The following is a 27,280-nucleotide window of genomic DNA, read 5'->3' on the forward strand; positions in this document are numbered from 1 at the left end:
TCATGAGAACACAACTGCTAACCATAACCCATATCGTACATTTGGTGTATTTTTTCCCCCAACCACTGGTTATGATCACCCTGTATTATGTATTTGTTATAGTTCATGAGAGAATGTTCTCATATTTGTTCTTTTAACCACAGTCCATCTTCCACCACTGGATTCCCTGTGTCATACAGTCCCATACTTTGTACAATCCAAGCAAAGTGTACACTTCAGTGGGTCTCATTTTCATCATGGGGTATGTTGTCATCACCTCAGTCAATTTTAGAACGTTTTCAGTACTCCAAAAGGAAAAATCCCATCCCATTTATACCCTCCTATTGTTGTCCCTTAGAATTGATATAATACCTCTTTGCTGTTGACTGTTAACTGTTGTCCATAAGTTACCTTAGGTGTAATTTTCCTGTATATTACCATATTCTTAACACTTTGTAAAAGAAGAACATTCTTATACTATCAACCACTGAAATCACTGTTACATATTCCCTAGATTATTCTCTAGTTTCCTTTCAATTGACATTTACGCCCACAGGCTACCTTTAAATTTTCAAGATTCAAATTTTTTAAAGTTTTTTTTTAAGTAAAGCAGTGGTCTACTATGCCTTCTTTAAAAATATTTCTTTTTGGATTAGCTTGTAGAAAATGGTGTACCCTGGATCCTTTAGCTCTGTGACACAGGAGTCTTCTTTCAAAAATCTGATCCATGAAGTTTCCTAAAGAAAGAGGATAATACACCTGGCTTAAGTCAAAACAACCTGTAAAATGAATGTTCCAAGGGAAAGCCTCGTCTTTTCAAGTTCCTTAAAAATACTACAGTACTGTATTGCTTCTCTTCTGTAGGTGAGGGAAAGATAGATATCCAAAGAGATCATTCATTAGTTGATATTTCCTGATGGTCTCAGATATAGCCCATAATCACTAGTTACTCCACATCATATCTTTGCAGATAAATGCTATCCATGTAATAGGCTGCTTTCAAATTGGAATGTCTCTGGGCATTCCAATAATATGACTGAGAAGCCGCAGTATAGTGTTCCTGCCATGTCCTGTAGTAAACTCTCCAGGATTCCTTAGAAATCCTGTCCAGAAAAAAAAAGGTTTTCTTTCCTTGGGGCAGTCAGACAAACCATCATGGGGTTGCTTCTGCAGTTCAAAGTACAATTTTCTTGGGAAGATTTTTCTGGTTTTGCTTAACTGGTTAACCCCCTTACCTTTATCTGGATTTCAAGTGATTCATATTCTTCCAGGTTGGAGGCTGAGAGGAATAAACATCATTCCCTTTGAGAGGTTCTTAGAAATCTGACCATCCACAAGACTAGATTTTAGCTGAGTGTCAGAAGAATGTGACTTACTTCCTTTGCTGTGGGGAGAAGTCCTTAGCTATAAGAATCTGTCACTCTGATTATCTAGATTGGTCATTACTTGCCAGTATCAGCATTTTTTTTCCCTCCATAACTCTTATTTCTCAAAAAACCATTTTTAGGCTTCACAGCGATCCCTTGAGTCTGGGACTGCCTGATAATTTCCACAGGTTTCTCTTAATGCCTCTTTAATATAGTGTTTATAATCTTCCAACAAATCCACAAAAGTCCAGGTGGGCAGATGGGTTTTAAAGGAAGAGGGACAAAGAATATTAGGAAGTGACAAAGGAAAGCCTTCTTTGACCTGGTCCTGACTATTGGTAAATTTTTCAACAAGGGACTGAACAGTATTCTTCATTTGCACTTCTGGTTGTATGGCACAGTAGTCCAGAGTTGATTTGTTTTTTTTTTTTTTAAGATTTATTTTATTTATTTCTCTCCCCTTCCCCGCCCCAGTTATCTGGTCTCTGTGTGTTGTCAGCGGCACAGGAATCTGTTTCTTTTTGTTGCATCATCTTGCTGAGTCAGCTCACTGTGTGTGTGGCGCCATTCCTGGGCAGGCTGCACTTGTTTTTGCACTGGGTGGCTCTCCTTATGGGGGCACACTCCTTGCGTGTGGGGCTCCCCTACGCGGGGGACACCCCTGCATGGCAGGGCACTCCTTGAGTGCATCAGCACTGCTCATGGGCCAGCTCCACATGGGTCAATGAGGTCAGCTTTTGAATTGCAGACCTCCCATGTGGTAGGCGGACGCCTTATCCACTGGGCCAAGCCCCCTGCTCAGAGTTGATTTGGATACACTGTTTTTCCCAGTGGTTTTAGTCTTCTTACTGTCTTCCCCACCACCGGCAGTTATATATCAGGTGATAAAGTGTTATCTGTTTTTAAAGTGTGTTAAGTCAGATTTTCTTAAATATACATACTTTTCTCAGTTTAAAATTGCCAGGTACATCCATGAATTATTTTGTTAATTGCTGTTGTTAGAATTACCTTTGTTTTTGTTTTTATTTTTTTGAGGTACTGGGATAGGGGATTGAACCCAGGGTCTTGTAAGTGGGTCGCCGGCACTCAACCACTGATCCACATCCCTGAGCTGGTTTTCCGTTTGCTTGTTGTTTGTCTTTTGTTTTTAGAAGGCACTGGGAACCGAACCCAGGACCTCCCATGTGGAAGTGGACACTTAACCACTTGAGCACATCCATTCCCCAGAATTAATATTTTTAACTTTTTATTTTGAAATGTTTTCAAACTTACAGGGCAGTGACAAAATTAATACAAGACCCATAAAGAGAATTCCAACATACCAGCACCCTTCCCACATCTGCAGCATTTAAACTTTGCCTCAACTAATTCTAATCTTATGTTGCCTTTTACTATTATTTAAAGTTTACCTCTGTAATGATCTTGTCTTCTCTGTTCCTTTACCTGAGAACACCAACCTTTAAATTTTTTTAATAATACCTACTACAATGCTGTATATAAAATAGGTCAAATGAATGTGAATTTAGCCAAAAGAATGGCCCAGTTTAATTTTTTAAAAAAAATTTCTCTCCCCCTCCCAGTTATCTGCTCTTTGTGTCCACTTGCTGTGTGTTCTTCCATGTCCACTTCTATTCTTCTCAGCAGCCTGGGAATCTGTGTCTCTTTTTTTGTTGTATTGCTGCATCAGCTCTCTGTGTGCGGCGCCACTTTTCTTGCACTGGGCGGCTCTCCCTATGGGTCGCACTCCTTGCTCATGGGGCTCCCCTATGTGAGAGACCCCTGCGTGGCACAGCACTCCATGCGCGCATCAGCACTGCACGTGGGCCAGCTCCACATGGGTTAAGGAGGTCCTGGGTTTGAACCCCGGACCTCCCATGTAGTAGGTGGATGCTCTATCCGTTGAGCCTAGTCCGCTTCCCCCAATTTAATTTTGAAAGTCTCCTGGCCTGCACCCTGGTGGAGAAAAACTCCTCAGCATATGGTACCAATGTAGATTCTTGGAAGCCAACATATTGCCACCTGGGCTCTCAGTCATACTTTATTTCTTGAATTAGCTCATTCTTCCATTTTCCATAATGACTGACTGAAACTTTCTTCATTTCTCAAGCTCTTTCTTCTATCCTCTGTCATCATGTTTTACTCTTGTCAGATGACTTTGGCGTCTTTTTTCATGGAGGAAAGAGATGCCATCATGAGAAATAACTACCCCAGATCTACAGACATACCTGCAGTCATCATTTTCTCCTTTTTTGTTTCCTACTACTTAATTTTAATTTAATCTCTTCCATTGTGTTCTATGAAGCATTTCTTCCAGAAACCTCTCACCAATCATATTTTCATCCTCTTCCATCCTGTCTCCCATTTGCATTTAAATATACTCAGGAATCATCATAAAATAAAACAAAAAACATCAAACAAAAAGTAACCAAAACCTACATGTAACATCAGGTGTTAAAAACTGCCCTTTGACTTTGGATAAAAGGGGGAAATGGAAAGGACAAGTGAGTTTATATGGCTATGAGTCTCCAAAAAAGAGTCGGGAGGTCATCAGAGGGGTGATGCTTATGCATGCCTCAGCAGGGTACCAGAGACAGTCAAAGTTGATGGAAACCCAGGTGCTGGTTCTCCTGAGGGTTGTAGAGACCCACAGGTTTTATGGTCATGGCAGATGGCTCTGGAGTTCAGGGCCATGTCATTTGGTCCTACTTTGGAGTTTGTGTTCCTGAGTGTGGTGGAGTTGGACTCAGATATGACCTTTCTACACATGCCTCTTCTGTTACTTTTACCGGACCTGTGTCTGGCGTTTGGGTTCTTGTATACTCGGGAGATCTGAATCTCTGAACTGTCCATGTGATGGCCAGGCCCTGGGCCTCAGCAGACTTGTGGCTCCTACCCTCTGGTTTCTTGGACTTGCCCTGGCCAGCTGACAGGGAGATGAAGAGGGTCAACCACCACACCAGGGAGCCAAAAGTGCCTATAACTGCAAGCAGGAGAATTTTATCCATCATCCATGTGGAATCTAAGCCCCCTCTTTTTTTCCTTCATTTCTCTCCCCTTCCCCGCCGCCCTCCCCCCCAGTTGTTTGCTCTCTGTGTCCATTCGCTGTGTGTGTTTTTTGTGTCCTCTTGTAGTCTTGTCAGCGGCACCCGCAATCTGCTTATTTTTGTTGCATCTTCTTGCTGCATCAGCTTTCTGTGTGTGCCACGCCATTCCTGGGCAGGCTGCACTTTTTTTCACACTGGGAGGCTCTCCTTATGGGGTGCACTCCTTGCGTGTGGGGCTTCCCTATGTGGGGGACACCCCTGCGTGGCACAGCACTCCTTGCGCACATCAGCACTGCACATGGGCCAATAGAGTATGGATTAGAGTGGACTTACCGGTGTTCTGCTGGGGAACTATTGTGATTAATAAGGGAAGAAATTGTAGTGGTGATTTGAAGAGAGTGGCCACGGTGGTTGCTGATGGTAGGGAGATGGAAGAAGAGATACGGTGTGGGGGCATATTCAGGATTTGGAGTTGTCCTGGGTGGTGCTGCAGGGACAGATGCTGGACGTTTTATGTCCTGTTGTGGCCCACTTGGTGGACTGGGGGAGAGTGTGGACTACAATGTGGACCACTGTCCATGTGGTGTAGTGGTGCTCTAGAATGTATTCACCAGGTGCAGTGGATGTGCCACAATGATGGAAGAGGTTGTTGATGTGGGAAGGATGGGGTGGGTCGGGTGGAGGGTATATAGGGACCTCATATTTTTTGAATGTTACATTTAAAAGAAAAGAAAAGAAGTGAGGAAAAAAAGGTAACCAAAACAACAACAAAAATCTTTTCTCTAGTCCATACCCACTTGTTTTTCTTTCTTCCCCTTCATAGCTTCTAGCATCTCTGAACACTAATGAAAAGACCTGTCTTCTCTTTTGTTTTCTCTACTTCATATTCTACTCATTTCTCAACCTACACAAGTCCAGCATCTTCTACCTTTAGACTATTGAAACTGTTCCAGATAAGGCCAGCAATGATCTCCAAGTTGCAAAGTCAAGTAGATCCTTTTCAGGCCTAATTTTAATTTATATTTCAGCAACATGTAAGTATAGTTGACCCTTCCCTCTTTGGAACACTTTTTTTTTTTCTGTAATGTGTCACTCTTTTGCTTTTCTTTATAACTTTTTGGCTGCTGCTTCTGCTTGCCAACTCCTCTTCTACTACCTAGAATTAAACATTGAAGTTCCTCAGCATTGTGCCCTTGGACTCCTATTCTTACTTTACTATCTGCCTTTCTCACAGAGTCTCATCCCTGTTAATGGTTTTATTTACCACCCATATGGTAATAATTATCGTATCAGCTAAGATACTTTCAGCTGCCACTTAGAGAAAACCTTGGCCCAAACTGGCATTAAACATTAAGCAGATTTATTATTTCATGTAACTGGAAGGATGAGTCTAAGTTTGATACAATTGACCTTAAAACTGTTAGATCTTTCAGGCTTTGTTCCTGTCTGCCATACTCAGCATCAGCTTTTTTTTTTTTTTAGATTTATTTTTATTTTTTTTATTTCTCCCCCCCCCTCAGTTGTCTGCTCTCTGTGTCCATTCGCTGTGTGTTCTTCTGTGTCCACTTGTATTCTTGTCAGTGGCACCAGGAATCTATGTCTCTTTTTGTTGCGTCATCTTGCTGCGTCAGCTCTCTGTGTATGTGGCACCACTCCTGGGCAGGCTGCACTTTTTTCACGCTGGGTGGCTCTCCTTATGGGGTGCACTGCTTGCACTTGGAGCTCCCCTACGCGGGGGACACCCCTGCGTGGCACGGCACTCCTTGCTCATATCAGCACTGCGCGTGGGCCAGCTTACCACATAGGTCAGGAGGCCCTCGGCTTGAACCCTGGACCTCCCTTGTGATAGGTGGATGCTCTATTCATTGAGCCAAATCCACTTCCCCTCAGCATCAGCCTTATTTGAAGGCAGTTCCTTTCATGGTTGCAAGATGGCTACATCAGTTTTGGGCATCATTTCTATATTTTATGATATTGAGAGGAAGAAGAGTCCATTTTTAGGAACTAGGAAACCTCCTAGCCTAATTCTTCCTCATTTAGGTACATGGCACTTGATAAACCAATCACTGTTAAGGGAGATGGAATTACCTTGATTGGTACAGAATACATTTCTGAGATAGATAGTTGTTGGGAAGTCAAATCATTCTCGTCTGCCAAAAATTTTCGAAGACTTCTCATTGCCCTTAGTTTAAAGATTTAGATCCTTTAGAAAGACTGATAAAGCTCTGCATAATCCTGTGTAGGGAACTGGTTTTACGTTGTGCTACAGTTTTCATTTGTTTCAACCTTGCTGCTAATCCTAAATGTCCTAGAGGGCTTGGATTAAATGTTACTTCTTTAGGGAAGCCTTTTTTTTTTTTTAGGTACTGGGGGTTGGGAGTTGAACCTGGGACCTAGTATGTGGGAAGCCGGTGCTTAATCAGTAAGCCACATTCGCATCCCTGAGTTGGTTTTTTCGCTTGTTTTGCTTGTTTTTTGTTTTTTTGCTTTTTGTTATTTCAGGAGGCACTAGGAACCAAACCCAGGACCTCCCATGTGGGGAGGCAGGCATTCAATCGCTTGAGCCACATCCACTCCCGGGAAACTTTTATTAATCCCCCAAACTCAGCAAGCCTTCCCAGTATTTCTTCTCTATAATTACCAACTCCCATAGTATTTGTACTCAAAGCAACCAAAATTGTTGTTTAACAGAAATAAATTTTGGTTGATTGATTAAATGGCTGGATATTCTATCAGAATAATTTAGGGAGTTCATGGTATGTAGCTATAAAATACCCTTCACTATTACTTAATTGTGGTTGAAAATCATGTGCTTAAATGGTATTTGTATTAGCTCATTAGATTACTATTTTTTAAAGATAAATATTTATAGTGTTTACTTTTGGAAGAACAAAACAATAGAAACTATATATAGTTAGCTTTCTATTTTTAGTATTTATATATTAAATTCTGGGTATGTTTGAGTTTATATGGGAGCTAATTTTATACTTTATCAAGTATTATACTTTGTATTAATATTGTATCACTTAAAATGAGGGCAGCTATTCAATAGCTGTGAGAGATGAGAAAGGCTGAAATGGAGTCTAATAAAGTGCTTTATTTCTACTCTTCTTTCCCTTTTTTATAGAACCTTGCTGCTCAGATTAGAGAGTGGTCAGCAATTACCCAGTCTGTCCCATTTTCAAAGACAGTGAAGGGGAAAGTTTGAGTAATATAGCTATAGGTTAAGGGAGTTGTTTGCCAAGATGTCCCCAAAGTGAGCATAAAAGTATTGTGAATATGGGCTAGATCATTACCATCCTGGCAAATTTTAGAGGAATAGCCATGCCTCAGGCTGTGGCCATTTTTAATGCTGATGAGCTTGGATTATTTTGGGAAACAGTATGCCTTCATAAACCACAATTAATGACCATGTAATCATATTTTTAGTTTCCTAGAGACTGACTCTCATCCTCCTCCTCCCCAATAGCTTACAAATTTGCTCCTTGACCTGAGAGCCCTTCTCAACACAGTGCCTTAGGCAGTCGTTGTGACTCAATGAAAAATATGAAATGAGATCAAACTTTGTACCTCTTTTCGACATGATGGGAAACATATTTTAACCAAATTAAAACTCAAAAGTGCTTTAGAAATAGACACTGCATTGCAGTAACAGAAGTAATTGACAATTTAGCTGTATGAAGTGCCATATTTATTGGCATACATTAATTGTCAAAGCTTATCCTATGTCCATTGTTGCCTGGTATTTCAGAATGTGTGAAATAATTGTAAGATTTTAGATTTTATTTCATATTTCGTAAAATATTTTATACATTTTCAAAGAACATTACAAACTTTGAGATCTATATTATATCAGTTCAGTGAGACAATGTCACAAATCAAAACAAGGCAGGAATGTTTATTCACCAAGCCTAATACAAGTCAAATGTCAGCATGAAAGTCTGCTATGATTCTGAATGATGTTTTCCAACTGTGGTGGAGGGAGTGTTAACAGCACTCATGACATGGGCTGTCCCCCATCCTTTGCCGTGTAATTTTCTAGTTCTTTGTTCTGTTGCTCATTTATTATAGAAAAATATATTGTAAAATAAGATTTGCTCATTCCTTATACTAAAATAACTTTTATATGGAATACCAAATAATTGAGGATTTTTAAAGAATACAGTTAATTGTCATGTAATCAGAATCTAAACAGTGGTAAAGCTCAATTGCAAACTTTTTCCTTGATCTAATTTAATGAATTAAATAAAAGAGATGAGTTTTAAATATAAATCTCTTGGGAAAAAAGAAAAAGAGGTCAGTACTGCTTGAGATATCTCTTGGCTCTTTGTCTATAGTGCTATGCTTTTTATTATTAATGTACATTAAAGTATAAACTAGTATTTGAGTTGTCTTCCTACCTAAATTCATTCAAATATTTGTTAGCTAGACGTGTTACTTTTAATGTAAATTATTCTAACCTGATAAAATTAACATAGTTCCTGTTTTCTTTCTGCCCTTGAATCCCCTCCACATGGTGCTAGTATGTATTGTGTCATTCAAATTCCACCAATTCTAAAATACAGAATTGCTTATTTCCTTCATATTTGAAGTTTTCTGTTACATAATTTTCAAATTATGACAGGTTCCATTTGACAAAAAATTTTGAGAAATGAACTATTATGGTTAATTTAGCACAGATTAGGGTGGTTACTAAATAATAAATGTAATGAATGGCCAATTAAAAATAATTTTAATAGTAATACAACAGTGATTGTGTCATTTCAACTGATTTATTAGGAAATAACAACACACAGTAATTCCTGTCCTCTACCATGTTGGTAATGAACTAAAGATGGCTGTAACTAACTGGAAATACTCTAAAAAGTTTCGTTTTCTTCATCTACCTTGTGTAAAATGATTTTCAAAATGTTTATGTTATAAAAATAGCTATTTTTAAATCAAGATACAATTTTTGTATACCAAATATAGGCTATGTAATAGAGATAGCAATTTTTTTTTAAGATACAATTTTTTTGCACTTTTTTGATTTTGGCAAAGATAAAAACAAGGCCAAATACCTAAAATGACTAATAATTGCTATAATATTTATGATAAAAACTCATGCACTTTATTCAGAAGGGAGCTTCAGCCCTTCTACCGCCATGACCTAATGAGGTGTTCTGATATTTTGGTGACCAACTTATTTAAAACAGTTTTAAAAGGGAAAGGGACTTCTGTGATTAACATGCATACTAAAAGGAAGTGGCCTGATTCCTGGGTGGTGAACACTGAGGGAAGAGGTAGAAAAATTAGATATTGATCACAGGAATACAAAAAGCTTTACCATTTAGTTCATGACATTGCTTCTCAACCTAGTCGATTTTCCCCTGAGGGGATATTTGGCAACTCTTAGAGACATTAGTGAGTGTCAAGCCTTGAGGGACACTATTGGCATCTAGTAGTTAGAGGACAGGGATTGTACTCTTGCATATGATGACGACCTTGGATTATTAGAAAATATTATTTACTATAAGTTTTTGCATGAACTTATGTTTTCAATTCTCTTGGGTATATGACTAGGAGTAGAAATGATGTGTTGGGTACTAACTCTGTTTAACTTTTTTGGAAGCACCAAACCGCTTTTTACCATGGCTGGGCCATTTTATATTCCCACCAGTTAATGCACAGAGGTTTTTAATTTTAATGAAGTCCAGTTTATTTTTAATTTGGTTGCTTGTCCTGTAACATTTTGACATGACCTCATTACTTTTTATAGCTGCTTTGGACGCCACTGTATAGGTGTCTTGTACTATACTGTATTTAACTAGGCCCCTGTTGATTTGATATTACAAGTAGTACTATAGTAAATGACCATGAGCATACATCATTTTGAGATTTTTCCAGTGGGATTGCTGGGTCAAAGGTAAATGCTTATGTAATTTTTGTGGTTATTGCATGTTTCCCTCCATAATTATTTGGACAGTTTTGGGCTCCCACCAGCAGTGTTTGAGAGTGACTGTTTCTCTACAGCCTATACAACAGAGTACTTTGCCAGGCTTTTTAGTTTTCTGCTAGTCTGGTAGGTGAGAAACAGTATATTAAATGGTAATTGCACTTCTGTAATTAGGAGTGAAATTATGCATTTCCATAAGTTTATGGGTCTTTTGCAATATTTTTTTCTGTTCTGCTTGTTCTTATGTTTTGCCCATTTTTTCCTCTGGGGTTTTGGACTTTTTCTGAAATTTTAGAGGTTCTTTATATGATTAGGGATATTTGCCCTTCAAATGATAGAATTTATAAATTTAAAAAATATTGCTACCTTTTTTAAACCATGTTTATGGTTTATTTTGGTAATACAAAGGATTTTAATTTTGTTTGCTTGTGTGTTTTAGGTTTTTGTTTTTATTTTGTGGTTGTTTTGGTGGTTGTCAAATTTGTCTTTTCCCCTTTTGTTTTGTTTCTGGGTTTTGAGTTACACAAGTTTTTTTCCTGCTCTAGTTTTAAAGGAATTCATCTATGCTTTCTTCTAATACTTTATGGTTTCATTCTTCTATATTTAGATTTTTGAAAAATTAGGAGTTTCTCCTGGTGTATAGCATGAGGAAATGATCCAATTTTATCTTTTTCCTAAGGGCTATCTAGTTGTCCCATTAACTTATTAAAATTCTTTTTTGCTACTGAGTTGAGATACTTTTAAAATATAATAAATTTCCATTAGCAATCCTTGCTTGAGTCATCACTGACCAATATTTTGCTAAATCTACTGGACAGTTTCCAATTCGTTTTGCTTTATTTGACTTCTAAGCACTTATTAAAAACTCTACTCTTGATGAAGTACTGCAGTCACTTGATTTCTATAACACAACTCTTTCTTGGATTTACTGTTAGTTCTTTGGTCATCCTTCTACCTCGGGCTGAAATCTCCTTTACCTAATCATTAAACATTTCAGGTCATCAAGACTTGGTCCTAGGTCTTCTCTCTCTTTGGACAGTCTAATCTACATTTATGGCTTTAACTACTACCTAATTTTTATCTTTACCATATATTCTCCTCAATTTCTGAGGTCTGTATCTACATGCCTACTTACCTTCTTGCCCTTGGATGTCCAAAAGACACGTACAACTTAGTATATCAAAAACCAGGTGTGGGAAGCAGACTTGGCCCAATCACTTGGGCATCTGCCTACCACATGGCAGGTCCGTGGTTCAAACCCTGGGACTCCTTGACCCGTGTGGAGCTGGCCCATGCTCAGTGCTGAAGCTCACAAGGAGTGCTGTGCCATGCAGGGGTGTCCCCTGCGTAGGGGAGCCCCACACACAAGGAGTGCGTCCTGTAAGGAGAACCACCCAGCGTGAAAAAAAGTGCATCCTGTCCAGGAATGGTGCCACACACATGGAGAGCTGGCGCGGCAAGATGACACAACAAAAAGAAATGCAGATTCCTAGTTCTGCTGATAAGGATAGAAGCTGTCACAGAAGAACATACAGTGAATAGACAACACTGGGCGGGGGGAGGTGGGGGAGAAGGGGATAGAAATAAATAAATAAATAAATCTTAAAAAAAAAAAAAACAGTAGGGGGAGGGCGGATATGGCTTATGCGATTGAGCTTTTGCCTACCACTTGGGAGGTCCCGGATTCAGTTCGTGCCTCCTAAAGAAGATGAGCAAGACAGTGAGCTGATGCAATAAGAATGCAAAAAGTGACACAAGGCGACACAACAAAACAGGGAGCAGAGGTGGCTCAAGCGATTAAGCGCCTCTCTCCCACATGAGAGGTCCCAGGTTTGGTTGCTGGTGCCTCCTAAAAAGAAGACAGACAACAAACAGACACATCAAATGCAAACAATGAGGGGATGTGGAGAAATCTTTTAAAGAAAAATCATTGTGGGGAGGGGAACGGATGTGGCTCAAGCAGTGAGCACATGGGAGGTCCCTGGTTCAGTTCCTGTTGCCTTCTAAAAAAAAAAAAGCAAGACAGAAAAAAAAAACTCAGGGTTGCCGATGTGACTCTGTGGTTGAGCTCCGGCTTCCCATAGATGAGGTCCCAGGTTCAATCTCTGGCCCTGGTACCTAAAAAAAAAAAAAAAGAAAAAAAAAAAAAGAAACTCAGTACACACTAACATATATCTTCTGCAAAGTTCATCTTCCCAAATTCCTTATCTCAATGGAAGATATCTCAATACAAGATGTGTGAGCCAGAAACCTAGGAGTCATCCTTGACACTTCTTTCTCCTTCATGTTCAGTCCATTGTCAAGCCTGATGATTCTTTTCTCCTCTCTGATATATTCTGCACTCTGCAGCCATAGGTAACATTAAAGACCCGTTACGTTCCAAAGGTCCTGTTGCCTTGCCTTGCCTTTGGTTTCTTTTTCTCAATTTATCTTCTTTTTTTAACCCTTAGTGAAGTAACATTTGCTCTTCTGCTGGTTAGGTGGTCATAGCTCAAATTCATGTATACAGTTTTTTAATTTCCTTTTCTGGCTGATATTATCTGGAAGATTTTTTGTGGGTGCAGTAAGGGATGCCTTGGGTTCTGACCTTGACATGTATGAAGAGGTAGGAATGGGAAGGCTTTCAGGATTTCTTCTGGACGTGGTCGTTGATTTCTGTGTAAAAGCAAGAATAAACCTAGAGGCATTCAGGATACTGGCTCCTAAATCCACTGATTTTGCAGATGTGAGTAAGTGTATGAATGATTGGTCTTGAATGTGTTTGGCTAAGGACAGAAGTTCTGAAAATAGAGTGTTTGTAACGTTTCTATTTCTTTTTTCTTTTTTTTTTTTTTGAGAAGTTGTAAGTTAACAAAACAATCATGCATACATATTGTGGGGATTTCCATACATCGCCCCAACAACAACTTACATTATTGTAGCACATTTATTACATTTATTACAAATGATCAAAGGATGTTGTCATGATAGTACTGCTATCTATAGTCCATAGCTTATATTCGGTGTATTTTTCCCACAAACCATCCTATTATTAACACTATATATTATTTATTTGTTACAGTTCAGGAGAGAATGTTCTCGTATTTGTACTGTTAACTACAGTTCTTCATTCACCATGGGGTTTGGTGTATTATATGGCCCCCCCCGCCTTGTACCATCCATCCAAAGTGTACACTCAGTGGCTCTCATTTTCACCATGGTGTTGTGCTGCCAACAGCTCATTCCATTTCAGACCATTTTCATTACTCCAGTAAAGGGAAAAATCCTTTACCCCTATTATTGACCCTTAGCATTGATATAGTACCTTCTTTGCTATTAGCTGTAAAAGTATTAAAATATTGCAGTTAACTATATACATTACATTAGTTGTATTTTCCCCATGTATCTCCATACTCTATAGTCTTTACACCTTGTAATAAAGGAACATTCTTGTATTGTACTATTAAATACAATCATCGTCTACCACTGAAGTCACTGTTATACATCCCTAGATTATCCTCTAGCTTTCAACTGACATTAATTTCCCTAGATGACCCCTTTCAGCCACAATCACATTTATAAATCAGCAGTGTTGATTACATTCATTATAATGTGTTACCATCAACTGTAACCATTTCCCACATCTATAGTCCCCCTTATTAAACATTCTACCTATATTCAGCATCAGCTCCCCCTTATCAACCCACATTCCAACTCCTAGTAACCTATACTCTACAGTATAACTCCGTGAGATTTCTCATCAGATTTGATTTGTATTAGTGAGACCATACAATATTTATCCTTTTGTGTATGACTTATTTCATTCAACATAATGTCCTCAAGGTTTATCCATGTTGTCATATGCATCCCAAGTTCATTTCTTCTTACAGCTGAATAGTATTCTATCTTATGTATATACCACATTTTGTTTATCCATTCATTCGTTGATGGACATTTGGGATGTTTACATCTTTTATCATTTGTGAAATGTTAGTTTGTATCCTTGCTTTTGGTTCTTCTGAATATATTCCTAATAGCGGGATTGCCAGATCATATAGCAGATCTTTATTTAGTTTTCTGAGGAACTGCAAAACTATCTTCCTCAGAGTCTGCACCATTTTACATTCCCACCAATAGTGGGAATGTTTCTCCACATCCACTCCAGCACTACTCGTTTTCTACCTTTTTAATAATGGCCATTCTGTAAGGCAAGAAATGATATCTCATTGTAGCCTCAATATGCATTTCCCTAATAGCTGGTGATGTTGGGATTTATTTGGGGTAAATTCTTGTAGTCCTGAGACCACGAAATGCGCAAATCAGGGCATCAGAGATGCTTTCTCACCATGTGTTGTAGCAAGATGGCAGGTGACCTCTACCTCAGTCTCTGCCTTCCCATCTGGATTCCCTGTCTTCCGGAGCCCAGATGTGAGAAAACAGACATAGGACTTGTCTTTTTCTGGCCTCCTCCCTCAGTCTCAGCTGTTTTGCTTTCTTTCCAAATTCAGCTCTCAGGCATATAGTGGGCCTCATTTCTCTTGAGTTGCTTAATGGGCCCAGCCTCTTGGGGGCCTTGTGCTTAAGCTTTCCCTGCTAGCAATCCTCAAATCCTCTCTCACCTGACAGGATAAAAAATCGTGGCTTCCTTTTTCTGTTTGCTGTCACTGTTTAGATCGAAATAGTCCAATCAAAAGTAATCTAATCAAATGACCTACCTAAAGTAAATCTTATGCAATCAAAGAGTACCATACCCAAAGGAATAAATTAGTTTATGAACATAATATTTCTCTGGGATTCACAAAATCCAAACTGTCACATGGCCACTTTGCTGAACTTATCTGTTAGTTCCAATAGCTTTGTTGTGGATTTTTTTGGGATTTTTTAGATATAGGATCATATCATCAGCAAATTGCAAAAGTTTTACTTCTTTGTTTGTATTTGGATGCCTTTTATTTCTTTTTCTTGCCTAATTCCTCTAGCTAGAACTTCTAGCACAATATTGAGTAACAGTGGTAACGGTAGGTATCCTTGTCTTGGGAAAGCTTTCAGTCTTTCACTGTTGAGAACAATATTAGCTGTGGGCTTTGTATACACTTTATCATATTGAGAAAATTTTCTTTTATTCCTATGTTTCAGAGTGTTTTTTTTTTTAAATCAAGAAAGGATAGTATATTTTGTCAAATGCCTTTTCTACATCACTGAAGATAATCGTGTGATTTTTCTTCTTTAATTTATTAATGTGGTATATTACACTAGTTGATTTTCTCGTGTTGAACCTCTCCTGCATACCTGGGATAAAACCCATTTGATTGTGGTGTATAATTCTTTTTTTTTTTTTTTTAGTTTTATTTCATTTTTCTCCCTAATTTAGTCCGAATCAAGCTTATCTATTTATTTATTTTTTAAAGATTTATTTATTTCTCTCCCCTCTCCCCCCACCCTGGTTGTCTGTTCTCTGTGTCTATTTGCTGCATCTTGTTGTTGTCAGTGGCACAGGAATCTGTGTCTTTTTTTGGTGTGTCATCTTGTTATGTCAGCTCTCCATGTGGGTGGTGCCATTCTTGCTTCTTATATATTTTCTACAAAGATTTTGGGTTCCTTTTTAAAAATTGAACTAAATCACATTATGGACTATATTACATTGTGGTTTGGGTGGTATCTTTTTGACTGTTGTTGGGTGATTCATCTGCCAAAACTTGGATCCTGGTTTTGGTAGTAATAAAGAGGATTTAAATGTAATAAAAATTATATTGCTTTCAAATAGAATTTTAAGTCAGACATAATCTTCTGTACCTTTAACTTAATAGAAAAAAGAATCTACGGGCAATAAATGAGTATTGCAGAAACTGCTGTGAAAGGCATTTAAAAAGACAAATCTATTAAATGGCTAGTGTAATATTCAGATGTTACATATTTTTTCTTTATTTTTAAAGAAGCTTTAGATTATGTAAATGTTATATCAAAAATATAGGGCATTCCCAAATACCACCCTTCCCCACACTCACACTTTCCCCCATTAACAACAACTTTCATTAGTGGAACAGTATGTGGTACATTTGTTATCACATATTGAATGAACACATATTGAAGCACTGCTCCTAAGCATGGTGTATAGTTTACATTATGTTTTACACTTCACATCACACAGTTTTATAGGTTTTGACAATATATATAACAGCTTGTACCTCTAATTGTAATATGCAGAACACTTCCACTGTCCCAAAAATGCCCCATGTTACATCAGTTCTTTCCTCTCCCTCCTTTCAGAATCTCTGGTGATCACTGTCTTTATATCAGTGTTTCAAGTTCTTCTATTACTAGACTAAAAATAAGTCTACTTTAGTCCATAGTTGCATTCCCCCCTTTTGTTTGTTCGTTCCTTTATCTTGAGAATTTTGGGATGATGATGTCCACTTTTCTTCTGATTGAGAGGAGGCTTAGATCCCATGGGGCAGATGAATGATCTTGCTTGCAGTTGTAGATACTCTCTGTATTTGGGGATGGGCATTGTCCATCATCATCCTTTTGTTAGTTGTCCTGGGCAAGTCCAGTGAACTGGAGAGTAGGTGTTGGCTGCAACTCTGCTGATATTCAGGGCTCAACTGGCATAGAAACAGCCAGAAGATTTAAATCTCTGGGACATATTTATAATGGGTATAGTGCTAATTATAGGTTCAAATAAAAACCTACATTTTAAAATGAGTCTTCTTTGTTAACTGGTCCATTTAAAGTTCTAACAAATAATCATATGCCAGTCATTAAGTACAGTGTATAGATTTTAAAGTCTTCATTTTCCTTTTAGGCATGGATTCAGGTTTTAGAACATAAGGTAAAAAATATTAAATCAACTCGGAGCAGCTTCGTTTGAGGTTTTCCAGGTAGGGCCAGTTGGTAGCAGATCAAAGCTTCTGGAGGTTCCTGCCATCATTTTTATCCACCTCACTTTGTAGCCCTATCTCCTTTCTTTGTAGTATATTTCAGTTGGTTGGGATCTAAGTCGATTTAGTGAGTAGAGAAAGGGAAGTACCACTTAAAGGATAGATATATTAATTCAGAAATTTCCTTAAAATAAAGTTTTGCATTCCAGTTGAAGGTTTATAAAATATTCAACTAGGTAGATGATTTGCGTCTTCACCATTCCATAGTTGCCCTCAGATAATCACTGGAGAAACTATTCTATCTTCCTTTTAGGCAGTTGTTTTCTTGTAATGTGTCAGATAGCTATCTATTTTGTTTATAAAAATCTCAGACATGATCTTGCTTAGCTTTAAAGACAATATGAGATACAAATTTATACTTCTTTTAGTTGTGTATGAGCCTGTGTCTTTTTGTAATTTAACATTTATGTTGTAAATAACTTTTCTAGATCACAATATACACTAGATGAAAATGGTTCAACATTAATGTAAACTTTTAAAGCACTTTTTAAGGAACACAGAATTATTGATGGCTTTAAAAAATGTATAAGGTCCAGTTTCTTTCCAGTTTCTTTCCTGCAGAGTTGAATGCAAAATTATAATTAGTTTAGAACTATTTGTGACCAACTTAAGTATTTTCAATGGATTAAATATAGATAAGGATATTGTTTTAAGGTGTGTGGTACTTTTCCCCCTTTTAAAAAACTTTTACATTGAAGAATAACATATATCTAGAAAAGTGAGTGTATCATAAGTGTATGACTCAATGAATTTGCACAGATCTTATAATCATAATCCAGGTCACAAAATAGACTCCACCAGCATTACAGAATATATCCCACACTTACCTACCCTGGAGTAGGATGTCGGTATTCCCACTGTCCTGACTTGTGTGTGTCTTAGAACTTACATATTTCAACTGTTTTTGAACTTTATATATACTATATCATTATGCTGTGTTTTATTTTTGAGTGCCTTTAGGGTAATCATTTATATGGCATATAACCAGTTCATTTGGTTTCACTGTTATGTGATTTTAATTATGTTTCATTATATGAATAAACCACAATGTATTTTATCTGGTCTGTTGATAGCAGACATTTGGATTGCTTCAAGTTTTGGGTTATTACAAATATTGCTGCTTTTAAATTATTGTGTATATCTTTTGGTGACCATATGCCATGCATTTCTGTTGGGTATATATACTTAGAAGTAGAACATTCAACTCTAATATATAATTTCAAACTGTTTTCAGTGTTATCAGCAGTGTTTGAGAGTTCTATTTGCTGTGCATCCTTACTTGTACTTGCATTGCCTTTAATTTTTACTCTACTTATGATTCCTCTTTATAAAAAGAAACTAAATTTAATGTAGTCCCACTTAGCAAATTAGTGTGTGTCCAATGAAGCAATCTTTCCCTATTTCAAGATCACGCAAATTATCTCCTAAATTATTTTCTAGAAGCTTATTTTTTTGTATTTATAATCCACCTGGAACGCATATTGTGTGTGGTAAAGATCATCTCATTTTTTTTTGCATATCTTTAGCCGATCGACACAGAATTATTTATTGAAAAGACTCTTCTAAATCCAGTGCTCTGCAATTGCATCTTTACCTTAAATCAAGTATCCATATATACGTGAGTCTGTTTCTGGATTTCCTGTTCTTGTCCCAGTTCTACACAATCTTGTTTTTGTTTTTACACTGTCTTAAAATTACTGTAACTTTATAGTAAAGCTTGATGTGTGATGAAATAGACTGTCCAATTTTTATCTTCTTCATTACTGTCTTTTCTATTTCTGGCCCTTAACATTTCCATGTAAATTTCAGAATTGGTTTATTAATTTATACATAGAAAGACTCACTATGATGTTGATTGGAATTGCACTGAATTTGTAAGTCACTTTGGGGGAGTAATGGCATTTTTTATATTAATTGCCCAGTCCATAAATATGATGTCTCCCTCCATTATTTAAGTCATTTTTTCCTCAATGTTTTATTGCTTTCTGTGTAGAGATCTTGAATAGCATTTGTTTGATTCCTAGTTATTTGACTTTTTTTTTTTTTGTGACATTGTAAATGATATTGTAAAACTTTTTTCATTTACTCATTGTTGCTGGGAAATAGAAATAAGTAATTCTGTGTATAGACCTTACTCCTGGTACTATTAATGTCATATATTAATTTTAGTAATTCAGCTGTAGATTTTCTTGGACTTTTCTTTATATTGAAGCATGTCATGTCTATATAATGACAGTTTTAATTCTTCCTTTCAATCCTTATATCTTTTCTTTCTTTTTCTTGTCTTATTGTACTGGCTAGGAACTCCGGTACAATGTTGAATAGAAGTGGTGAGTATGGGCATCAAATTAAGATGTGGAAAGAAAGCTTTCAACATCTCATTGAATAGGTTTTTTAAAAAAAAATAAGTTTTATTTATTTTTAATTTTTATCTTCCCCCTGCCCAAGATGCTCGCTGTCTGCTTATTGTCTACTCGTCTTCCCTAGGAGGCACTAGGGAACTGAACCCAGGACCTCCCATGTGCGAGACGAGTGTTCATCCACTTGAGCTACTTCCACTTCCAGCTTGTTGTCGTTCATTGCAGCGCGTTTTCTTTAGGAGGCATTGAGAACTGAACCCAGGACCTCCCATGTGGGAGCCAGGTGCTCAAATGCTTAAGCTACATCCACTCCCCCCTGATATTTTTTGCTATAGGTTTTATGTGGATAACTTTTTTCAGATTTAGAAAGTTCTTCTCTATTCTTGTTTTGCTTTGAGTTTTCAATCATGAGTAGATGGAGATCTTTATCAAAATCTTTTTCTGCATTTGAGTTGATTACCCTTCCCTTTTTAAAATTACTGGCTAAACTGCTAAGATTGATTTCCAGCTGTAAACTAGTCCAGAATTCTTGGCATATGACAGACTTAATTGGTCATGTTGTACTGTTCTTTCATGTATTGTTGGAATTGATTTGCTATTATTTTGTTTGAGAATATGCATTCATGACTCTACTTTACTTTCTTGCAGTGTCCTTTGTTGGGGTTTGATATAAAGGTTATATTGATATCATATAACAAGTTGGGGCATATTTCCACTTTTATTCTTAGGATAAGTCTATTTAAGATTGGTTTGTTTCTACTTGAAATGTTTGATAGAATCTACTAGTGAAACAATCTGGTTCTGATTTTTTTTTCTTTGTGAAAAAGTTTTAAATTAGTAATCAAATTTCTTTAATAATTACAGATCTATTCAGATTGTCTATTTCTTCTTGTGTCTGTTTTGGTAATAATTTGGTAGTCTCATGAAGGATTGATAAATTTTGTAGTATGTTTCAAAGAGCCAACTTTTTCTTTTATTGATTCTCTATTTGTAGGTTTATTTTCTATTTCATTGATTACTTCTCATCTATATGTGTATAACCTGATATATCTATAATATAAATAACATATATTATTTCCTTCTACCATTTTTTACAGGTTTGATTTTTGTTTCATAATTTCTTTTTTCTTTTCTTCTTTTCTTTTCTTTTCCCCCTCCCCGCCCTGCCCTGCCCCGCTAGTTGGGGATTGAACCCTGGGACTGCGTATGTGGAATGCTGGCACTCAACCACTGAGCCACATCAACTCCCCTGAGTTGTTTTTTTCGTTTGTTTTCTTGTTTGTTTCGGTTTTTAGGAGGCACTGGGAACCAAACCCAGGATCTCAAAATGCAGGAAGCCAATATTTAACCAATAAGAACTACTACTTCATAATTTCTGAGATGGAAGCTACATCTGTGCCTCAGTGAGAGTTGGTCTTTCTCTTTGTTTGTTTTGTTTTTAGGAGGTACCAGGAATCAAACCTTGGGCCTCATACGTGGGAAGCAGGTACTCAACCACTTGAGCTACATCCACTCCCCTCAGAACTTTTAATAATTAGTGTATCCATCTTTATTTCTTTCATTATACTTCCTTATTTTCATTGTGGTTTTTTTTAAAGATTTATTTCTCTCCCCTTCCCCCCCCCATCATTGTGATTTTTTTTCATTGATCCATGTTGTTTAAAAATATTTTTAGTTTCCAAAAACACACGGATATTTTTTGGTTATCCTTGTTAAAAATTTCTTGAGTTATACTGTAGGCAGAGAAGAGACTGTATAATTTCAATACTTTGAAATTAGTTGAGACTTGTCAGATACCCAGTATGTGCATTTGTAAAGGAGATTCATTCTGCAGTTCTTGGCTGCAGAGTTTTTAAAAAACGTCAGTTAGGTCAAGGATTTTTTGTTTGTTTAGTTGATTATTGAGAGGAGGTATATTAAAATTTTCTGCTCTGATTTTGGATTTGTGTGTTTTAGTTTTGTCAATTTTTGCTTTCTATGTTTTTTAATTGAACCTCTTTTATTATTAAGAAATGACCCTCTTTATCCTTAGTAATACTTTCTTTTTTGTTTGGGGGTAGTGGTGATACAGCATTTTGTTTTATTCTTTTTACCTTAATAATTTGGTAATTATGCATCCTTTTGCTATTCTTTTGATTATTCTAGAAACACCTTGATGTAGTAAGGTTTAATATGTTATTTTTTAATCTCTTCTCAGATAATGAAAATAGCTTAAAATACTTTAATTTCATTTACCCTATTCTTTTAGGCTACTGTTGTCATATTAATTTAGATTACTCTTATTATTACTGTTCATTCCTTTTGCATTTTCTGAGGTTTCATATGGGCTCCTTTTCTTTCTGCCTGAAGAAAACACCTTTAGTTCCTGTATTGCAGGCTTGCTGGTGATGCGGTTTTTGTTTGTGTGAACTATATCTTATTTAACTTTAATTTTTGCAGGTTATTTTTGCTGGTATAGAAATTTAATTGGCAGTTATTTTCTTTCAGCACTTTGAAGATGTTACTTCATTATCTTCTGACTTCTGTTGTTTCAGTTGAAAAATCAGCTTTCAGTTATATAATTGCTCCTTTAAAGGTAATGTGACTTTCTTCTCTGGATACTTAGTTTTTTTCCTTTATTTTTGGTTTCCCGTAGTTTTACTATATGATGTACCTGGGTATAGTTGTCTTTGTATTCATCTGGTTTTGCTTTTTGGTAGTATGATTCTTGAATCTGTGGTTTGATGTCTTTCATCAGTAATGGAAATTATAAGCCATTATATTATCTTTTTTGATACTTATTCCTACTTCATTATTTCTTTCCTCTCATTCTTAGTTGGCAGTGAAACATATGTTAAAACTTTTTTTATCATATCCCATATACCTTTTATCCTCTTTTTTTGTTTAATTATACTTTCTTCTGGATCCTTTCTTTTGAAAATAATCTTCAGGTTCACTATTTTTCTTTTTATCTGTGTCTAAACTGATGTTAACTCCATCTACTGAGTTCTTAAATTACTGTAGTATTTCAATTCTGTCCTTTCCTTTTAGCTTTATTTTATTGGGGTTTTTTTTCTGTTGAAATTTTCAACCTTTTCTTGAACATATTAAACATAGTTATTTTGAAGTCCCCATCTGATAACTCCATCATTTAAAACTCCTTTCACTTTGTTTCTCTTTTTTGTTTCTTGCCTTTTATTGATAACTACCTTATCTCTTTGCATATCTGGTTACTTTTACTAGTGTTACAGACATTGTATATGAAGGATTATAGGAATGAGTTGAGGTCCAGGATGATATTAATTTTATTCAGAGAGAATTTATATTAGCTTCTGATAGACAGCCAGGAGTACCAGCAGTCCTGGATCACCTTAATCCCATTATCAGTGGAGATGATTTGAAGTTTAAGAATAATGGTAGTCTATACATTTTGCAATTAATACTGTCATTCATTTCCATGTAATTAGTTTATATGTGAAAGCTATCCTCTTTGCAGTTCTCCTTATCCTAGAATATAGCCCTTTGGTGTCTCAATTCAAAGTATGGGGGGATTACAATATTCCCTCAATTATAGGCACTCAGTTCTCATTTTTATCCTTTTAGTCTGTTGAATTCTTTGAACCTGTTCATACTGCCCTTTGTAGAATTGCCAGGTTCCTTTATAGGTGAAAAGGGATTCCAAATGCTAAGCTTACTTTTTGGTATTCTGTTCTCTTGTCTCTTGGTTCTGTAATTTTTCACTGCCTTGTTAGTCCTTTGATACTGCTAAACACTTTTTTTTTTTTTGGGTCCAACTTTTGTAGTTCTCATTGACAGATATTTTGCCATTGCCGGTATCTGTCATTCTGTGTAGTAATTTTTATCCCCGATTATTAACAATAAGAAAAGTTAATGTATTTTAATTATTATGGATTTCTTATTTATAACTTTTAAATATTGTCAACTAAAACATGGATTGTAGCGCAACAGTTTTTATAATTTTAAGGTAAATAAAATTTCATTGATGATTTGTTTCACTCATCTAAAGATTGGTGAAAGTAAAAGGTGACGTTAAGCCATGAAATGAGAAAAATAAAGAATATAATGAATACTTTTTATACATCTAAATTTATTCAGTTTAAAGGACTTATTTTTGTGCTTATGTCCCTTTCATTTTTTTGTGATTAAAATTTATTTCTTTTATGAAATTATGGTAAAACCAAGTAGTTGTTTGACCTTAAAATGTCTTATTTGTGAAAATAGGAGAATAGCCTTTGTGTCCCTATCCCCCCTTTTGTTTTTTTTGTTTTTTTTTGTTTTAAAGATTTATTTATTTATTTAATTTCCCCCCCTCCCCCGGTTGTCTGTTCTTGGTGTCTATTTGCTGCGTCTTGTTTCTTTGTCCGCTTCTGTTGTCGTCAGCGGCACGGGAAGTGTGGGCGGCGCCATTCCTGGGCAGGCTGCTCTTTCTTTTCACGCTGGGCGGCTTTCCTCACGGGCGCACTCCTTGCGCGTGGGGCTCCCCCACGCGGGGACACCCTTGCGTGGCACGGCACTCCTTGCGCGCATCAGCACTGCGCACGGCCAGCTCCACACGGGTCAAGGAGGCCCGGGGTTTGAACCGCGGACCTCCCATATGGTAGACGGACGCCCTAACCACTGGGCCAAAGTCCGTTTCCCCCTTTTGTTTTTTTAAGTCTGAAAAAAATCCTTTTCCTTTATTAGTGTAGCTAATAAAGTAAATAATTGAAAATGTTTATTTTTCGTTTTAGTACTTTTATTTTTTTTATTTTTAAAGATTTATTTTTTATATCTCTCTCCGCCCCCCCCCCAATCCCAGTTGTCTCTTCTCTGTGTGCATTTGCTGTGTGTTCTTCTTTTTGTCCACTTCTCTTGTGGTCAGCGGCACTGGAATCTGTGTTTCTTTTTGTTGCATCATCTTTGTGTCAGCTCTCTGTGTGAGCAGCACTGTTCCTGGGTATGCTGCACTTTCTTTCGCACTGGGCAGCTCTCCTTACTGGCGCGCTCCTTGCGCTCCCCTACGCGGGGGTACACCCCTGCGTGGCGTGGCATGGCACTCCTTGCGCACATCAGCGCTGCGCATGGGCCAGCTCCACATGGGTCAAGGAGGCCCAGGGTTTGAACCGCAGACCTCCCATGTGGTAGATGGACGCCCTATCCACTGGGCCAAGTCCACTCCCCTTTAGTACTTTTAGAGGGTGTGAAATGACCTGTTTTGCCATCAGGCAAAGTGTTATTTCCTGTTCTTATGCTAATATATTTTGCTTAAGAAAAAAAAAGCCACTCAGGAAATTTACCTTAAGTACTCTGTTCTGCCAGTTGCACTTTAAAGACATGTAGACAAGGAAATAATAATATATGAAAATAATGTATACATACATGTGTACACTCTTTAGTTCTCTACATCTTAGTTTGCCATCTGTGGAAAGTGGGTAACAGACAGATTGTTTTGCTGGTTCTTAGGGGTCAAGGGAGAGTGTTATTGATATTTTTGTCTTCTTAAGACCTGGTAGCCAACAATTTTTTTTATTATGGAGTAGCTTTTATTTCCCTCCACTTATTTTTAATATTTTTAATATCTAAGGGCTTATTAGGAAAATTGTTTTTTCAATCAACTAGTGTCTATTTAGTGCCTACATTATAGTAGAAACTATTAAGGTCATGAACAAGGTTTAATATGTGGCCTGCTTATACAAATTGTAATATAGTTCAGATAACACTCACATATGAAATACTCATATAGCAATAAATGACAACATGGAATTAACTGTAATTATAATGTTACTATTCAGCTTGTTTATACCATTTAAAATTAAATTATGAGATACTAACAAAAGACCAGACAAAAGAAAGAAACAAATACTAGTATGGATAAGAATTAATATATGATTAGGATAGTATCACATTTCATTTGCAAAGAGATATTTTCAATAAATCATGCCAGGATAACTGGTTACCTATTTAGTAAAAACTCTATATTCATATCTAATATCATATTCAAAAATTAATTCCAGCTGGATTAAAAAGTCAGTATTAAAAATATTAAATTACAAAAAAAAAAAGGAAAATACAACTGAATATTTTTCTGTTCACTGTGTGAAAGAACTTCTGATCCAAAGAAGGAATCTTTAAAGGAATATTTAGCTAGATATCAGTATCATTTCCTTTAAAGTTTTTTAAAAGGGAAAGAATCAAAAGCGTTTTATTAATAACCTTAATATGTGAAAGAAATTAAAAATACTAATAAGCTTCTCAACAGAAATATGGGGAAATGGTATGAATAGACAGTCAATAAAAAGGAATTTAAAATGGCTAATAGATTTTTGGGAAATTTTCAACCTTACCTTAGTAACAAAAAAATGCCTATTAAAATATTGAGATTATTTTTAGAAATTGTAATATTTGATGCAAACATTTATAGAAGTATTTCAAATATTTATTTGTGTTATGCATACAATATATATGTGTTATGTATAATAATTTAAAAAAAGAAAAAAAGAAAAACCAGATGGGTGCTCCTATTGTGTTCCTTTCTAATGTAGGGCTCTCTCCCCTGTCTCACACTCCCTCAACTATACTGTTCTACCTATTATTGTTTTTTACCATTCCCTTGCATTAAAAAACCATTTTCAAACATATGCATTTATCACCAAATAATGCATTGCTTAATTTTGCTTATTTTTAAAATTCTTCCTGACTTGCTTCCTCCTTTATTATCTTTATTTTTTTTAATTTCTGTGGAAGTGGTGTGCTATAAAACAGGAACACATATAAATTGGAGAGACTGGATTAAATCTGAATTTGTAGGGATAGAGAATATCCATATCATCTGGTGACTTATCAAAGAAACTTGGAAGTTTTTTGCTTTTGTTTTTTTTTTATTTTTTAAAGTACAAGCTTCTTGATCACTGCCAGGAGCCTTTAGTGAAGGGAGTATGTCCTATTTCTCAGATGCGTTGGGGCAGAAAAATGGTTGAGAACTGATTTAAAGATCTCACCAACTTTTCTGATCTTTGTTTTTGATCTCAGTCTTTGATATAAGTGAAGGCTCTGGAATTTTTTAAAAAAATTTACATAACAAGCTGGAAAGGTAAATTTAACTGAATAGTTCCATATTGAAAGCTTAGCATGTTCAACATGATGCGAGGTGCCTTGAAAGACATTAGATGCCAATAAATATGGCATGTCCTTTTTTTACTGGAATTAATGAATTCCTTTGAGAATTTGTAATTATTATACAAGGCAGTACATTTTCAAGAGATATATAAACAAATTACTATTATAATACAAAAGAGAATTGAGTTTGATTTAATTTGATTCTAGGGAAAAGCTTGGTCAAGAAAGATTACATTAGAGTAACTCCTAGAAAGACCAGGGACATTTTTAATAATTAGTAGAGGGACAGTGGAGAATATTCTAGAGAGAGAGAACTATTTAAGCAAAGTAATAGAGGGTTAAAAAAAAAAAGTGGTACAATTTATTAGTAATATACACTCAGGAAATAATGGACTGCAAAGTTAGGTACTGGCCATATTAAAGACTGTAAGTTAATGAAAAGCTGTCTGTACATAGGATCTTAAGAACCTCATTTCCTAATACTTTCTTTTTATTACTGGATACCCAAATTGTTATCCTTTTATATCTAATCACATGATTATATGTACTAGAGGAGGCAGAGATTTTTGACTCTTGCTTACTG

At 36.4% G+C, this 27,280-nt stretch overlaps 1 protein-coding gene across 47 annotated transcripts in view; it reads left to right on the forward strand.

Annotated features, from left to right (window-relative positions):
• Positions 1-27,280, forward strand: part of ZMYND11 (zinc finger MYND-type containing 11) — a 135,138-nt gene that overhangs the window by 10,405 nt on the left and 97,453 nt on the right. For 8 of the 47 annotated variants that reach the window (XM_071215414.1, XM_058297638.1, XM_071215417.1 and 5 more), the window contains one exon: positions 22,090-22,177. The exons of 34 other annotated variants lie outside the window; for them this stretch is intronic. The gene's annotated coding sequence lies outside the window, so the exon portion shown is untranslated. Of the gene's footprint in view, positions 1-18,768; positions 18,861-22,089; positions 22,178-27,280 lie in introns of those variants that run through there. 5 more of the 47 variants (XM_071215389.1, XM_071215397.1, XM_071215400.1 and 2 more) reach the window with 1 other exon arrangement.

Source organism: Dasypus novemcinctus, chromosome 5 (assembly GCF_030445035.2).
Source record: "Dasypus novemcinctus isolate mDasNov1 chromosome 5, mDasNov1.1.hap2, whole genome shotgun sequence".
Taxonomy (NCBI): domain Eukaryota; kingdom Metazoa; phylum Chordata; class Mammalia; order Cingulata; family Dasypodidae; genus Dasypus; species Dasypus novemcinctus.